The sequence below is a fragment of the Gorilla gorilla genome, chromosome 21, assembly GCF_029281585.2.
Source record: "Gorilla gorilla gorilla isolate KB3781 chromosome 21, NHGRI_mGorGor1-v2.1_pri, whole genome shotgun sequence".
Taxonomy (NCBI): domain Eukaryota; kingdom Metazoa; phylum Chordata; class Mammalia; order Primates; family Hominidae; genus Gorilla; species Gorilla gorilla.
In genome coordinates this window covers 32,595,488-32,612,672 of record NC_073245.2, presented here as the reverse complement: position 1 = coordinate 32,612,672, position 17,185 = coordinate 32,595,488, and positions in this window count along the sequence as shown.

The following is a 17,185-nucleotide window of genomic DNA, read 5'->3' as shown; positions in this document are numbered from 1 at the left end:
ACAAAAAACAGAAACCCAAATGTCCATGAAATAGAGAAACAAATAAATTAAGGTATGTAATACTAAACAGCTATGAAAATAAAACACAGATAGACACATCAATGTAGATGAATTTGAGAAATACCACAATGTGTTTGCCACTTACAAAAGAACATATATGGTGTGATTTCATTTAGATGAAGTCAAAAACTGCACAAAACTAAGTGATAAATGAGTGACATTTCTGTGGCACCTTGCGTTGGGAGGGTGCAGTGGGGATCTCTAAAGTAGGATGATGTTTTGTGTCTTAATCTGCATGGTAAATATACAGGACTTTATTATCATTCTTTTAAGCGTATATTGACATGACACACATCCTTTTGTACATATGACATATCTGGTTAAAAACAGTAAACCAAAGAGGCAAATGGAAGCCTTTTTTTCTGCTGGACTTAATCTGAAAAGCATCTGGATAGCATCTTAGCATCCTAGTCAAATTCAGTAGAGAAAGACATGAGGAGGTGCAGCAGAGACAGGGAAGTAGGGAGGGAGGGCAGGGGACGGGAGAGAGACAAAGACCGAGGAAGATAGACCTTGTTCTAGAGACTTCATTTCAGTTGCTTAATCAAGCCATGCCTAAAGCCAGATCTACCTTCCTGGAAGTTTCAGTCGCATGAGCCATTAACTTCCCTCATCTGCTTGAACTAAAATATGAGAATTTTAGTCACTTACACACACAAATACACACACAAACACACACACACACACACACACACACACACACACACACTGCTAATTGATCTAGAAGCTCATTTCTTTCTCATTTCTTTCTCTTTTTTTCTTTTTCTTTTTTTTTTTTTTTTTTTTTTTAGGGATTGGGTCTCTCTCTGTTACCCAGGCTGGAGTGCAGTGGCCCCATCATAGCTCACTGTAGCCCTGAACACCTGGGCTCAAGCAATCCTCCTGCCTCAGCCTCCAGAGTAGCTAAGACTACAGGTCTGCGACACCATGCCCAGCTAATTTAAAAATTGTTTGTAGAGATGGGGGTTTCATTATGTTGACTGGGCTTGTCTTGACCTCCTGGTCTCAAATGATCCTCCCGCCTCCACCTCCAAAATTGCTGGGATTACAGGTGTGAGCCACTGCACCTGGCCCATTTTTCCTCTTAACCAGCCATTAATAACTTTGGTGGCATAAGAGAATCACTTGGGAAGACTTAAAAACCCAATTACCTAGGCTATAACCCAGACCAATGTTATCAGAAGCTCTGAGGGCGGGACCAGACAGGGGCATGATTAAACCTCTACAGTTCTTACCAAGATGCAATACAATGTAATACTAGATGTAGGCAAGATTCCAGGTGCAGAACAGTGCCATATAACTGTGCCACTTGCTTGATGGAGGCAGAGATACGTAAGATGTGTGGCGTGCAAGGAGCATACAGTCTGCAAGACAGAAATCCCTATGGTGTACATGCAAAATGTGTGCAGAGGCTATCATGAAGTGGAATTACTGGTCCATTGTAACAAAGATGGCTGTTGCCCGGTGTAATCTATTTGTCCCTTCCTCCACAGTAAGGGATCTGGAACTGGTCACATGGGTGCCCAACTGGGTAACATCTCCCAGACTCCCTTGCAGTTAGATGCAGCCACGTGACCACATGTTCTGAGTGGAATGTGAGTAGAGGTGAAGTGTGTGCCTTCAGGAGCAGGCCTTAGGACAATGACATGCACCTCTCCACTGTCTCCCTCTCTCACTGTCTGAAACCTGACCACAGCAGCCATCGAGCCTTGGCCATAGGGCTGTTGATGATGTCCTTGTGGATAGCAGAGGAACAACATGGAAAGAACCCTGGACTCCTGCCACCTAGGCGAGTCACACAGGAACTGTGATGTGAAAGAGAAATGCACTGCAGGTTAGTGCTTATGGTTAGCTAAGCCACTATAACAAACACCGCCATGAAACCCTAAGGTGGACCTTTGAGGGGGATGCTCTGCCCCGATCCCTCTTCAGTAAAGGTTTTGTTGCCTAGCTGCTGGATGTGCTGGCCGCAGGCAGTCTACAGCTGCTGAGCCCTTCAGAGGTGGCTTGCCTCCAGAAAGCTGCCTCATCCAAGGTCAGGGCCATTCCCAGGGAGACTCACATCCCAGGACTGATGGTGGTAGGCATCCTTGATCTGAGCAATGGCCTGGCCTGGCCACCTTGATCTGAGCAATTTAAAAGGTTTTTCTGGTCCCAGCAGTTCCCATACTGGTTAGCTGGCAGCTGCTTCCTCTGCCTACTCCTGCTTCCTTCCTCCCCCCTCTCCACATGGCATTGGCCCTGAAGGTGCTCCTTAATAAACACCATTCTTCAAAAACTCTACCTCATGTCTCTTTCCTGAAGAAGCCAATCTGCAACCATAGAAAGTGCTCAATACAAATGCCTGTCAAATAAATAAACAAAGAAATAAATAAATGAAGTGAGCCCAGGATTTTCATCATGCCAAAGAGAGAGCTGAATATAAAAGAGTAAAATCACAACTCGGGGTTGCTGAGTACTTATTTCAAACAGTAGGAAATACTCTCAGATCTTTAGTGTTTTAGATCTTTTTAGAAGCTTGTGTAAGATGAATAAAAGTTGAAGTTATTAATACTCAACATTAAGTCCCAAATATCCCAAACTGGAGAAGCTAGGTTAATGTTAATGAACATTGAAAACTATTTGCATGTTGGCTTTATTTGGAGAAAACTATTTCCAGGAGCTACTTTTTTTCTTGCCATGTTCTGGTGCCAGATATAGAGGGGAATTCATATGTAGCCAAGCTCTCATGAGATCAGCTGAGGCTCTTATACTGGATGGCCCCAGCCTGGAGCTCACAGCTCCCTCTCCACCCTCCATGGAGTCTTCTACACTCCAAGCTTTCAAATCCAGAGGCACAGAGCTGGAGCACCACCATCTTGGATTAGCCTGTTAGTGAAGGACAGGAAAATAAATGCAGATTCATTAAAATGAGGTCTCGGTATTTTCTATGGATTTCAGTTAATAGTGATCTTTAAATCAAATTCCCTAGGGACCAATATTAAGTGATATTCTAACTTAAAATTTCTTAAACTTTCAGACACCCAGTGAGGCAGAGACTGTAGGTTATTCCTCTAATATTCATCTCTAATATTCATTTACTGGCCTTCATTAGTAACAGAATCTAATTCTTATCTGTACACATTGTCACTTAATCAAAAGTGACATGCTCTGTAGTCCTTAACAGCCAGCAGTGGCCATGGACTAGTTTAAGTTTGTAAAGTGTGAATGGAAATGCCACATGAGCAGTGAGCCCTCCTTCCCCTTCCTGCTGCCTAGAATGAACAAAGAGCATCATCTTGGATGATGAAGGCAAGACGACCCACTGGGGATGGTGGCGTGGAGAGCTAGAAGAACCTGGGTCCTGAAAGAGCTTTGTTTTGTTTCGTTTTGTTTTAAAGGCAGTCTCACTGTCACCCAGGCTGGAGTATGGTGGCTACTCACAGGCTCAATCATAGCTTACTGCAGCCTCAAACTCCTAGTCTCAAGTGATCTTCCCACTTCAGCCTCCTAAGTAGCTGGGACTACAGGTGCACACCACCACACTTGGCTCCAGCAAGATTTTTGACATTCCCATACCACCTAAAACATTGACATTTAGGCTACTTTTGAGGAGTCTTTGTACTTACAGATCATGGAAATTACTAACAGATTAAACTTAGAACACAAAAGTACAATATTCTTTATGTAAAAAACTGGATAGAAAATTGTTTATAAAAGTAACACATAATTTGTTGCTTTTAAAATACAATAAATTTACATTTTGGCATTTCATAATTTTTTGTAAAACTGGATTTTTTTTTCAGCTTGTTACTTGAGGGTCTCTTAAGTAAACACCAGTGTTTCTCAGGGAGCAGTTTTGGAAATCTAACAGGCGTGCTATGCATGGTGTATGTGGGAAAATACAGAAGTTCAAAGGGCACTCTAGAAGGGGACAATTTGCTTCATGTGATGACATGTATGTAAAATAGTCCTATTTTGAATGATGTAGTTTCAGTTACACAAAGAAAAACACAGGACAATGGCTTGAGTGGACATGCATCTCAACGAGAAGTGATGGCACCTGGGGGTGTGTCATTACCAGTGACATTTAATTATTTTTCCTTTTTGCCTAGCTCTATCTTCTAGTTTTTGGGCAATCGGCTTGTACTTCCTGTGTCATTTGAGCATATGTCCCCTCCCCAACCGGGCCCTTGCCTGTCGTCCTGTGTAAGATGCAGGGAATTGAGCAGCTGGGCCAGAGTCCAAGGTATACTCCAACCCGGACGGCAAACAGATTTGGGGAAAGAACCTGTGCTCACCACCGCTCAGAAAACCACCTTCCCTTTTTCTTCAGTTAAAAAAGTTCAGCTAATTTTGTTTGTCAGTCTGCTCTTTCCATTTCTGGGCAATGGTTTGCTTCCTGCTTTTAACTACGTGGGCAGCTTAAGCTGCCTGAACCCTGGCGAGGATGCTTGTGGCTTGTCAGGCACAGACAGAGTCTGCAGAGGAGAAATCTCCAAAAGTTTGTATGTAGAGAGGTTTGCTGCAACCCGAGCTAAATGTGAGTAAATACGAGCTGATGACCGAGGCTCTAGAAGGCTGGGGTGCAGGGCCTCTCGGGGCGAGATTCAGCCCGTGGCCTGCCAGTCTCAAAGGTGTGCTCCGTATGCGGTGAGGTCTGGGCTGGCTGGTGTTTGACGGTGATTTAATACACAGCTCTACACACTAAGAGACTTCAATCAATGTTGTTGACTGACTGCCTGACTGGCTTTGACCTCGCCTGAAAGGGGGTGAGGGTTGCTAAATAAACTGAAGGTATTATCATAATAATACCTGCTGACCAAGAACATTGTCAAGATGAATAAGTTCTTTTTGAAGGGCAAAATGTGCTTCTCTGAAGAATGACACTAGATGAATACTAAATGTAACATCATTTGAATAGAACTTTATATTGCTTCAACCCTGCGCTGATCACAATATCAGCTAGAGGTCTTCTGGAAATGCAAACATTCTTGTTGAGAAAGTTCAGACAAAATGTGACCTATCTTGACACCAGCAGTTTGTTTGGCCTTTATTATCCTGGAATCCTAAGATGGAATGGATCTTGGAAGATTGAACACGTTGTCACATCCCCAAGGCCAAGACTGCCCCGAAATCATCTAGATGTGAGTCCCTCCTTCCCCATTCCCCTCCCGCAACCCACCCCAGGAAGAGAAATTCCCCAACTCTCCTAGGTAACGATCCCCAGTGTCTGCCCCATCAACACTGTCAGGATGACCTCTTTGTGTTTAACCTCAATCCTTTGAGAAATGATTTGTCAATTCCTTATTGTTTTGTCTTTAGTGGAAATAAAGAAAAACCTAATACTTTGTGCTTGTATTGAAATTCAGCTAGACCGACAGACACACACACATACACACACACGTTAATTCACCAACTTGGTGCTTTAAAAATTGATTTTGTCCTTAATTCAAGATAAACTCTAGCTCTTCACTGTGCCCTTATCTTTTTCTTATCTCTCTTGTGCTCCTACTACCTAGATGCTATGTTTAACTCAAGCCAGAACTTGGCACTTGTTGCAAATAACTAACAGGTAAAAAATTACATATGTCAAAGAACTAATGCCTTAGATGCTTCACTCGGGTTTCTTTTCCCTTTTTGGCTTGGGAGGTGGGACAAGCCTGTTGTAGGTGCAGACGTGAAAGATAATTCTCCCGTGAGCCCAGTGATAGGATTATTTGCTGAGTGAGTAATGGCTCCAGGTCTCAGGCATGTGTCACCTTTGCTGACTGTAGCTCTCTACAGAATCCAGGAAAACCATTAAACAGTGAACTGAAGCTAGCCAATTATTTTATATGACTGAGGAACTTATCATTTTTGGCTGAATTTTTAAAAAATTGTTTTGTATCAGAATAGTTGAATTGAATAAAAATGCACCCAAACATCAATGATTTTCCACTAATTGATATGTAGCTATACTTATCCAATCTGTCTCATGCATTTGTGATGTATTATATGAGCACCAGAATTAACCAGCTGGCATTATCTCTTGAAGTGCCTTAAAAATGAAAACTGGAAAGAATAGTGGAACACTTGATCAACAGACGATTGTGATGATGTAATGAGACTTAGGCAAAACTGAATCTGCTCCTTCTTGATCTTCTAATTTTTATTCTTTGGGAATGGCATCTTGGAAGAAGCTTATCTTGAGGTATGTGAACAAGACAACTAAATTATAGGAAGCTAATTTCATTTGTATGTTGGATACGTTTGGGATTACATCAAGGAAAGAGCAATTTTTTTGGATGTACTGATTTATAGCTCTCAACCGTTGACATGTGTAGGTGACAGACAAGAAGACTGTTGTCTTCTCCCAATCCAAGATGCCACCGAGCAAAAGTTCCATGGGAGGTTTTAATGACTAGGTTACAGGACTAAAAACAAAAGCATCAAGGACAACTCCATGGCTTCCCTTACTGGCAAAAGACTTCCACAGACTGTTAAAAGTGGTCATTGATGTGTTGTTTTGCTGAGTTGTCCTGCTAAGCCTTTCTGGATTGTTTCTATTAGTATCCCGTTTTCTGTGTTTTTAATAGTCTTTTCAGAGAAAGGATTTAAAATGTTTCTTCTACAGCCCTTGAAACAATCTGGCTTATATATTCAGGTTATTTATTAAAATGTGTCTTTTCAAACAGTCTAGTTGGTACATTCAGGTTCTTTATCCAAAGGTATCATCTCGATTATCTTCTGAGGTTTCAGAGCTATAAATCTCAGATCTTGTAGTAGCTCCGTGGACATCAGGAATTCATCAGCACAGTGCTGGGACCAGGGAGTCAGCAATCAGGGGATTCACGGTCTCTACAAAAGTTAAAAGCAACAATAACTCGAAGTATCATCCTGCATTGAAAATTCCAGACGTTATTTGTGGTAAAATATGCCTACCTGGGGGAAAGAATTGCTGATCTAAAACAAATTCTAAACAATTACTGTGATTACTGTTGAGTTTTAATAGCATAATACTTAGGTAAATGTCAAATTAGCACATTTTTATTACCCATCCTTTAGTAAAGATTTTATTTACATGAGTCAGTCAATTATACAGTCAGCCATGGACATAACATACATGGACTTAGCTATGTGCACTGATGTCTAGAGTAAGATCATTAGGGTTCAGAATTTTTGAGCTACTTTGTGTGCAGTTGGAGTCTCTGACTTTTGCATTTGAACAGTGGTTTGGAGCCAGGAGAAATGATTACAAACTGATTATAAAGCTGAAAAACCAGAATTTAAATTACTTCAATCTTGTCATTTATGCATAAATCATTGTCTGAAACTTGCAGAATCCATTCTTCTGTATTTTTTCCAAAATATACATTAATTCTATTTAAAAGAATTAATCTATTTCTTGTTTGCTTTTTTGCTCTTTGTTATTATTATTTGTTGGCATGATTAAATATGCAAAGTTCATTAAAAGTGTTCCATGTTCATGTTTCTTTTCTAACCACTATTATTACTTGATTTATTTCATGATTGGTACTGAAAATAATTGTGTCATAAGGTGCGTGGTTAAAAAACAACCAACTTGAGGTGTCAAATCTGCCAAGCATTCCCCTACCTGGGACAGAGAAAGTCCCCAATTCAGTGGTAGCTATGATGATGATGATGAATATTGTTAGTGTGTGGTGCTGCATAACTACATCCAGGAAAGACTTTTGCTCATAGGCGCCCACAGTAGGTATCAGAAATATGTCGCCATCCTTCTCCATATCAATGCCTCACCTCTGGCTCACCCTCCCACAGCAAATATGATTCAGCACACCATGTTTGTCAAGTCCTTTATCACTGGCTAGGAGCTGTGCCAAGAAGCAGCCCTGCAGAGGAAGGCCAACTCAGGGCTGCCCAGTGCAGAGATAAGGAAACAGAACTCCATAGAGGAGGTCAGCATCCTGGTCAGGTATCAGCCAAGTGGCCTGGGAGCAGACTTTAGCTTCCTGGTACAGGTTATTTGTGCACACTTGACAAGTGATATCTACAGAAGACGTCATCATCTTAAGTTTACAACTGGAGAAACAAGGGAACAGAAGAATTAAGAACTCTAACCTGAAGGAAAAGAAACCATACAACAACTAAGAACCAGTCAGTGATATTAATTTTCGGGCTGAAAATTTCCCTTAAGATATTAATAATAGCTAGTGGTTATGTATTGCAGACTTCGAGTAATTGTCTCTTGGCATGTAAGGCACCTTCTGCCACAAGCATTCCGTAAACTCCAAGTGTTTATATTTATTGGTGTTTCTATTCCAACTCGTCTCTGCATCACCTTTCCCACTCAGTGATGTTCCCATGCCTTTTGATAACCCAGGGTTTATCATTTTTGAATCTTATAACATGCATGAAGCATTGTGATGGGTATGAAGATTGCAAAGAGACAAGCTGGCCCCTGCCCTGGATGAGTCATAGACAGATTCTGCCTCAACGACACAGACAGTTAATAGGATGAAATGTCACAGAAGAGAGAAAGAGTGATCTTTGCCTAAACTAGGTCTTGAAAGAAGGGAGGCTAAACAAAGAGGAGAGTGAGACAGGATGAGAAGAGAAGCAATAAGAAGGCATTCCAGGCAGGAACAGGAGGAACAATCACTATTTTGAATGCTGGTTTTATTCACGCTGAAACATGCAACACACAGCAATGTTATTGATCCCATCTCAATCTATGTAAGTTATGTTGTTTTTTAAATCATCTGTTCTTTTACCTTTTTAAAATAATAAAACACACGCTCCCTTGAAAATTTCTGAATTTTTAAAATTCAAAGCAGTATAAAGAAAGCAACAGAAATCGCCCAAAATTATGTAAACTGAAACAACCAGTGTTAGAGGTTGGTAAATACTATCTAAAACATCCATCTTTGCATATAGACAGACAGAAAGATAGATAGGCAGACAAACAGAAAGACAACTAGATAGAGATACACAGATGACCTCAGAAAATAGCATCACTGTATTTATACCGTTTCAATTGAATTAACTAAAGTATTTTTACTTTAACAAAAGAAAAAGATGTTGAAGTAAAACATGATAAATCGCTAGAAATCAGATAATATTTTCCCGCTGCAGGAAGTAATCATTTCTAAACAATTCTTTAAAGTTAAAATAAAATGAGTATAAAAACCTTTATGAGGCTAGGTGCAGTGACTTACACTTCTAATCCCAGCACTTTGGGAAGCCAAGGTGGGTGGATTGCTCGAGCTCAGGAGTTTGAGACAAGCCTGGGCAACATGGCAAAACCTTGTCTCTACAAAAAATACAAAAAATTAGCCAGGCGTGGTGGTGCTGGCTTGTAGTCCCAGCTACCTGGGAGCCTGAGGTGTTGATCACTTGATCCCAGGAGGCAAAGGCCGCACTGAGTGGAGATCACGCCACTGTACCCTAGCCTGTGTGACAGAGCGAGATTCTGTCTCAAAAAGAAAAAAAAAAAAAAACCTTTATGAAAGTTTCGCGTGGTGCAGTGCACCTGTAGTTTCAACTGCTCAGGAGGTTGAGGCAGAAGGATCGCTTGAGGCCAGGAGTTTGAGACTGCAGTGTGCTACGAGCATGTTGGAGAATAGCTCCGCACTCTAGCCTGGGCAACATAGCAAGAACCCATCTCTGAAAAAAGAAAGAGAAGGAAACAAAGAAAGAAAGAAAAGGAAAGAAAAAAACCTTTATAAGATTGTAGTCATTATTACTGAGGATACATTTCAACTTTTGACAATATCTGACTCTGGCTGTGAAAAATGAGGACATAAGCAAACAAAGTGTTTAAACATAAGTTATTTGTCTTCTATATCTATGATGTTTCCATTAATTGTCTAATTATAGTTGATTGTCATTATCTCAGGCTTTTTCTGGGTCACTTACACAGTTTTTAGCCCTGTTAGGTATATTCTTGGTAATTCCTGTTATATGTACAAGTTATGGATAGAAGTAGTTTCTCAATTTATGCTCTTAGCTTAAAAAAACTTATTTCATACAATTTTTTCAATTTCTTGTTTTTGAGATATTTTTATTTTTTAATTTTCACTTTGAAATAATTTCAGACTTATGAAAAAGTTACAAAAATAGTGCGAAGAACTTTCTTTCATATATCTTGCACCCAGCTTCCTCAAAAGTTAATATCTTATATAATCACAGTGCAAGTATCAAAATCAGAAAATTAATAGTAACGCAGCCCTGTGAACCAGCCTTTGGATCTACTCCAATCTTACCACTTGCCTCACCAACGTCCTTTTTCCGTCCAGGAGCCAGTCTAGAATCACACATTGCATTAAGTTATTGAGTGACTCCTTCTTCTTCCTTAGTTCGTGTCCTTCATTAGCGCCTCGATAACACGAAATGAAGCCTTTGCTGGTGGGGAACTTTCTTCTGCTTCCTGCATTATGCCTTTTCCAGTCTGGCTTCTTCCTCTCCCTTTTCTGCACATGGTGCAGCCATTGTGGTTGCCCACTTACTTGGGCAATATTCTCCCCTTTTTTACTTACAGAACCCCAACCTTATTCAGGCCTTGAGGGGAGATCCTTGATCTCAGATAAGATGTGCCAGACCAGTGGGCTGTAGTGATTTGTGACACAGTCCTGGCCAAAGTGACTTAAGGCAAATTCTGAGCTCTGCTGGGAAGATTCTGGGAAGGACTGATTCTCTGCAATGAGAGAATAGGAAGTGAGCAGAGGAGAACAGCCCCTCATTGCCCCTACCCCTTCCAGTGACTGTGCGGTGGGGATGCGATGCACTGAGCTACTGAAGTCATTTAGTGATCAGGAGGCCAGTTCTGAGAGAACCGCACAGCTGCTGACCCAGAGCACTGTGGTCAATCAGCTCCCCACCTCCAGACTTGTTATATGAGGGAAAAAATCCCTGTTTGTCTAAGACATTTCTTGCCAGATGTTCTGATAGTTGCAGCTGGAATCATCCTAATGGACAGAGCACACTATGTCTCTTCTTTTTTGCTGAAGTTTATTTGCATAGTTGCTTTTTCACTTTTCAGCATGCTTATGAGTGAGTGGTTCTAACTGGACTTTCTACCTCTGGCCTACGGTGACTACACTGTCACTGACTTCCTTCCCATTTTATCTGAATCCTAAGCGTCCTCCCCTCTGCAGTATAATTTAGGGGCTGAGGATTGTAGTCAATCTATATTTGTCCAGAGGTTTATTTCTGCAGAGATTTCATTTTGTTCAGTGGGACACTATTGGAGAGCTTTAAGGACGGAAGTGATATGATCGGATTTACATTTTTAAAGATTCCTGTCTGCCGTGGGTTAGGGGCAAAGCATAGAAGAAGAAGAATGTTTACTTAGCAGCTCCAGTGGTCCCAAGAACTACAAAGAGATAATAGATGGTTTGGACCATTAGGGCATCAGTGGAGGGGATGAGAGGTGTTTGAGGTTTGTGTCAACAACTCTTGCTCGTGGATTGGACACTGACTATGTGGGAAAGTAAGAAAGTAAGAATAAAACTTGGGTTTGGGGTCTAAGCCCCTGCATGAGTGGAGATGACATTTAGTAAAAATGAACATTGGGAAAAAAGGAAGATTGGGCAGTGGGTGGGTGGAACGAAAAACAGGAGTTCTCTTAAGCACAAGCGAGGAAGAAGCAGCCAGGAGGGCTCACTATGGGGATTTTCTTCAGTTCCTTCGATGAGGTTTCTCTCTGCATGGGTTCTTCTTCTCTCTTCTGGTGTTGCATGTTGTGGCAGACATGGTGGTTTTCTACACATTGGGCAATGTCCCCATGCCTCTTCCTTGCTGTCAGATTCCCAGCTTTGTACGAGTCCTAGGGAGACACTCGTCTACCTTAGAAATCGGTGGGATATCCTGAGGGTGAGGCTGGAAATACTACAACTTGACTTCTTACCTCCTGTCAAAGAGGGTACTATGTAAGAATTGGTTCATTAAATAGTAAGCCTCCAAAGACCTTGGGAACTTATCACTTCCCTTTACCCTCAATTCATATATAAGGAAATTGGAGTTCAACGAAGTGAAGAAAGTAGCCCAAAGTGACACAATCCAGAAGTGGGACAACCAGATGCAAGCCTGTGTCATCTCTCACTGCAGGTTGTTCTAGCACACAGCACGCGCTGTCTCCAAGACCCCACCAAGCCCATGGGAGTTCTTTGTTCACCAAAAACAGCACCTAATTACCCCCTCTACATAAACATTTGGCACATACCAGTACAGTGGAAAAAATATTCCTGCTGTGAACTTGCCATCCCTGTCTCCCAGCACTATGGGACAATCTGTGTGGTGATGGCGTTGGGCAGTGTTGTCCTCCCCTTCTTTTGAAGGGCTTCTAGCAGACTGTCATCCCCACTCCGACCCTCACTCCCTACCCACAAACAGTGAAGAGGAGATAGCAGGGACACGCTACTGAAAGAAAGCATTGGTTTTCAGAAATAGACTCTAAAAAGAAGGAGGTCAATGAAAATGTACGCTATTTTTTAACGACTTAAAATTTGACAGAAAATGTCCATTCTTATCAATGTGAGAGAAGATATCTGTGACTAAGAGCAAGAAACACTGGCCAGCTCAAAGAAGGCCTGTGAGGTGTGGACCTTCAGAAAGGCCCAAGCACTCTGAAGTGCCTTTGTTTGAACGTGTCTTCTTGTTACAGTAATGGGAAAGGTGTTGCCTTAATGAGCCATATAATGCAAATTTTAATGGTAAAATTAAATTTTGAATAAACACTAAGAAAAATCAAATATTAGAAATCCATTTCTTAAAAGCTTACAATGGTGACTTGTCAATGTGCTAGGTGAGCTTAAGTAAGATCATTTCAGATTATGTATGCAGTGCTGAACTATTTCAATCTAATTATGTTAAAATTGTGTTTTCATTAAGGCTTCTTCCTGATGCAAGAATGCTATTAAAATTATTTTCACTGACATTCGCCTAATAAGCTGGCTTAGAAATTGCATTTACATTTGACCAGGTAGTTGTTTTTAGAATTAGTGATGCCTCACTGGGAACCACCCCCACCTCCCATCCAGGAAGGGCTGGTGTGAGGATTAAGGGAGACACTGCCACAGACGAAGCACAGTGTTCACAGCCTGACACACCCTGAGCACCTTATGAGGCTGATGCATCATTACTGCCATTCTCAATCTCTGTCTATAATTATGCCCTCTGTGGCAACAAATATGCAAGTAAACAGGGGCAGTTGTCAGGCTCCAAATTTTGTAGCTATTTCTTAGTTACAGCCAGACATTTCTAGCCACTGACCAATGCAGAGACAGAAGATGAGAAGCCACTTCCAGGGTCCCATCACACCCCATGGGCTGATTTCCTAGAGTATGTCTTAGTCTAGCCATTGTAATCCTCAATGGTTAGTGAGAAGAGAGGGAGGATAAGGAATGCTTAGATATTAGCAAGACAAAAGTCAGTAACACTAGGATTGCAAGGGGTTTAGGTTCATAGCTATACAGCTACCTAAGAAATAGTTGTGAGAACTGACCCTTAGGACCATGGCAGCAATGGTGCTTCCTCCACCTACTGGATTCACAGGACACATTGAGTACTCAAGGACTAATCCAATTATTTACTTCACACATACTTATTAGATGTTTACCATGTGCTAGGAGCCATTCCAGGTCCTGGAAATATTGCAGTGGACAAAGGAAAAAAAAGACCCCTTCATCTTAACCCTCTAGAGGGAAAGCAGATAAAAACAAGAAAATAAACTTCAGAGGGTGATGGTCTTCCCTGTCATAGTAAAAGCATTCAGTAACGTTCTGTGGAACACCCGTTGAGTTCCAGACCCACCTTCCCAGAGAAGTTCACCAGGGAACTTAAGAGGGTGATTACTCTTATAAGAAAAGAAAAGAAGAAACATAACATAGAGTGAGTAGCAGTGCAGGGGTGCAGTAGGCAAGCTGAGCCTGGGTGGCAGGAAGGTAACACTTGGGCCAGGAACCAGATCCAGAAGGAGCCCACTGGTTGCCATGTAATCCCACCTCTCCTTGCTCCCAAGCCACTTCCCATAACCCTCAGGATACAGGCAAAGGACACAAGGAGGAAAGGCTGGAATTAATCTTTCAACACAGGTTGGCATTATCAGATGAAGCCCAGAAGAAAAGGAGATAGAGGAATGAGCACAGGGTGGGTGAAGAGTGGTCTGGAAAGACCCCAGGGAAGTTCTAAATAAGTGATGAGATGAGGAGACCCTTAGGGAAAATCATTCACGATTATTAGACTTTCCTGATGGCATTCCTTTTAGGCTACCCGAATGTCATACAACTTTCATGACTATGGCTGATTCTAAGGTGACCCCCCAATTATCCCACCTCCTGGTATTTATGCCCTTACATAATCCTCTCCCCTTGAGTGTGGGTGAAACTCGTGACTTGCTTCTAACTGGTAGATGAATCACACAAGATTATATACAATTGGAACATCGGTCTTGCTGGTCAACTCTCTGCTTTGCTGGTGTTGGTAGATTAGCAAGGGATATGTTGGGGGCCATGTTGGTAGGCCCATGTGGAAAGGAACTGAGACAGCCTTGCCCAGCTAGAAACCAGCTAGAGACTGAGGCCCTCAATTCAACAGAAGGCAAGGAACTGAATTCTGCTAACAGCCTCATGAGCTTGGAAGTGGATCCTCCCCTAGCTGAGCCTTACAATGAGATCCCAGCCCCAGACAACACCTTGAATTCGGCCTGTTGTGGGTCCTGAGGTAGAGGGCCTACTAAGCTGTGCCAGGATTCCTGACCACAGAAACCGTGACATAAAAAAAAAAAAAAATGTGTGTGTTTCAAGCCTCTGAGCTTATGGCAATTTGTTATACAGCAATAGAAAACGAATACGATGGCATTCACAAAGGTTGATACAACTGCTAAAGCGTTCAGAGAACCAGGAAAGCATCACTGGGAGGGAAGAGGTCTGGAGCCCAGGGGGTTTCATAGAACATAACGTGATGTTTTTGATATGATAGGAAAGACCTGAGCACAGGAATGCTAAGAATTAAGACTTCTCACTCGTACTTAAGAGATTGTCAGAGAGACTGAGGTGGCCAGGTGGTAAACTCTTGTTTACCACACTAATCCAGTAGTGTGGATTAATTCAGGAAATGTAGAGTCATGGCCACAGATGGATTTTTTTGCTTATTACAAAGAAAAATTAGGCTGGGTGCAGTGGCTCACACCTGTAATCCCAGCACTTTGGGAGGCTGAGGGGGGTGGCCTACTTGAAGTCAGGAGTTCCAGACCAGCCTGCCCAACATGGTGAAACCCCATGTCTACTAAAAATACAAAAATTAGACAGGCATGGTGGAGCACGCCCGTAATCCCAGCTATTTGGGAGGCTGAGGCAAGAGAATCACTTAAACCCAGGAGGGGGAGGTTGCAGTGAGCTGAGATTGTGCCACCACACTCTAGCCTGGGTGATAGAACAAGACTCCATTTTAAATAAATAAATAAATAAACAACCCTGATTATAATAAGATAATATACATATATGATTTTTTAAACAAAGTCATACAAAAGTTTATAAAATTAAAAGCAAATTCTTCCTCCTCTCCCCTCAGGTTGTCAGTTCCACACCTGAAAGATTACCAGTTGTTATAATTTATTCTGTATCCTCCAGGAAATTTTCTGCATGTATCTAAGCATATGTGTGCCTTTGTCTACAAAGAGGAATAAACTCTATCTGCCCTTTGCTTTTCTCGTGACACTGTGTCTTGGAGACCCCTCAGTGCCTGCGCATTCTAATTAGTCATCCTTTTTCACGGCTGCTAAAATTCCTTTGTATGAGTATGCTTTATGTAACTAGTCTCCTGCTGATTAGCATGATGTTTCCATGTTTTCACTATGACAATAAATGTGACATGTAAATCTTTGTTCACTTCTACAGTTGTAGGATGAAGAACTAGAAGCAGAATTGTGGGGACAAAGCATGGGCTACCAATCTGTCCATAAAAGCTGTACTGATTTTATTCCCATACCTCTACAAGGGCATATTTTCTAGTGAAACTTTGGCCAATACTGCATGTTAACAAATTTTAGAATCTTTGCCAATTTAACAGGTAAAACTAGTACCTAGGGTTTTAATTTGCATACATCTGATGTTTTCAAGCTTCTCACAGGTGGAATCTTTTCAAAGGATCCAGAATCCAGGACAGAAGGTAGACATTAAGAATGAAGCCCTTGGTCAGGTGCGGTGGCCCCACACCTGCAATCTCAATACTTTGTGATCAGGTAAGGGTGAAGGGTAACTAAAGACCAGCAGTTTGAGACCAGCCTGGGCAACATAGCAAGACCCTGTCTCTCCGCCACCAGAAAAAAAAAAAAAAATTAGCCTGGCATGGTGGCATGCGCTTGTATTCCCAGCAACTCAGGAGGCTGAGGTGGGAGGATCAATTGATGCCAGGAGTTTGAGGCTGCAGTGAGCTATGATCATACCACTGCACTTCAGCCTGGGCAACAGAGTGATACTCCAACTAAAAAAAATAAATAAATAATGAAACCCTTTGCGATAAATGAAAAGAAGAAACAATGTCATTTCAGAGCATCTTCTCAAGGGTAATGTACCCAGCACCCCACAGGTGGTCATGATCTTGGCAGCCACCTCATGAAAGCTCAGAAACTTTCTTCCTTATCTCAAAATTGCTACATACTTTGCTTAGAGTAAGATTAGTGCATTATAAAAGAAGGAATGTGCATCAGGCACAATTAAAACACATATTTGAGTACTTGATGAATGTCAAAAATGATTTGTAATCCAAATGTCCTTCTACAGAGTCTTCAGGAAAGAACTTATGATTCTCAGGTGATCATCCTCCTAAGTGTGGCCATGCTTGAAGGTTAAAAGAGCCTAGACACTTTTCTTCTACTTTTTGTTCTTTCAAGCTGAAACTGCATCCAGTGAAAATTGCTTAACGGGGTCCCTCCATATAAACCAATAGACGTTATTTAAAAAAAAAAGACTCACAGATTTATACAAAAAAGGAAATGCTTAATTCACATGTATTCAGTTTCTGTTTTGACTGTTTTCAACAGCTTTTGAAGTAGCCTATGAGCTCACAAAGCCCTCAGCTCAGTGCAACACAAACATACAGCGAAAGCAAAGGGGCTACTCAGGTCTCTCCGTCTCGGAGAAAATATGCCAAAGACTGGATTATTTTTTAAATCTATTTTTGCAGT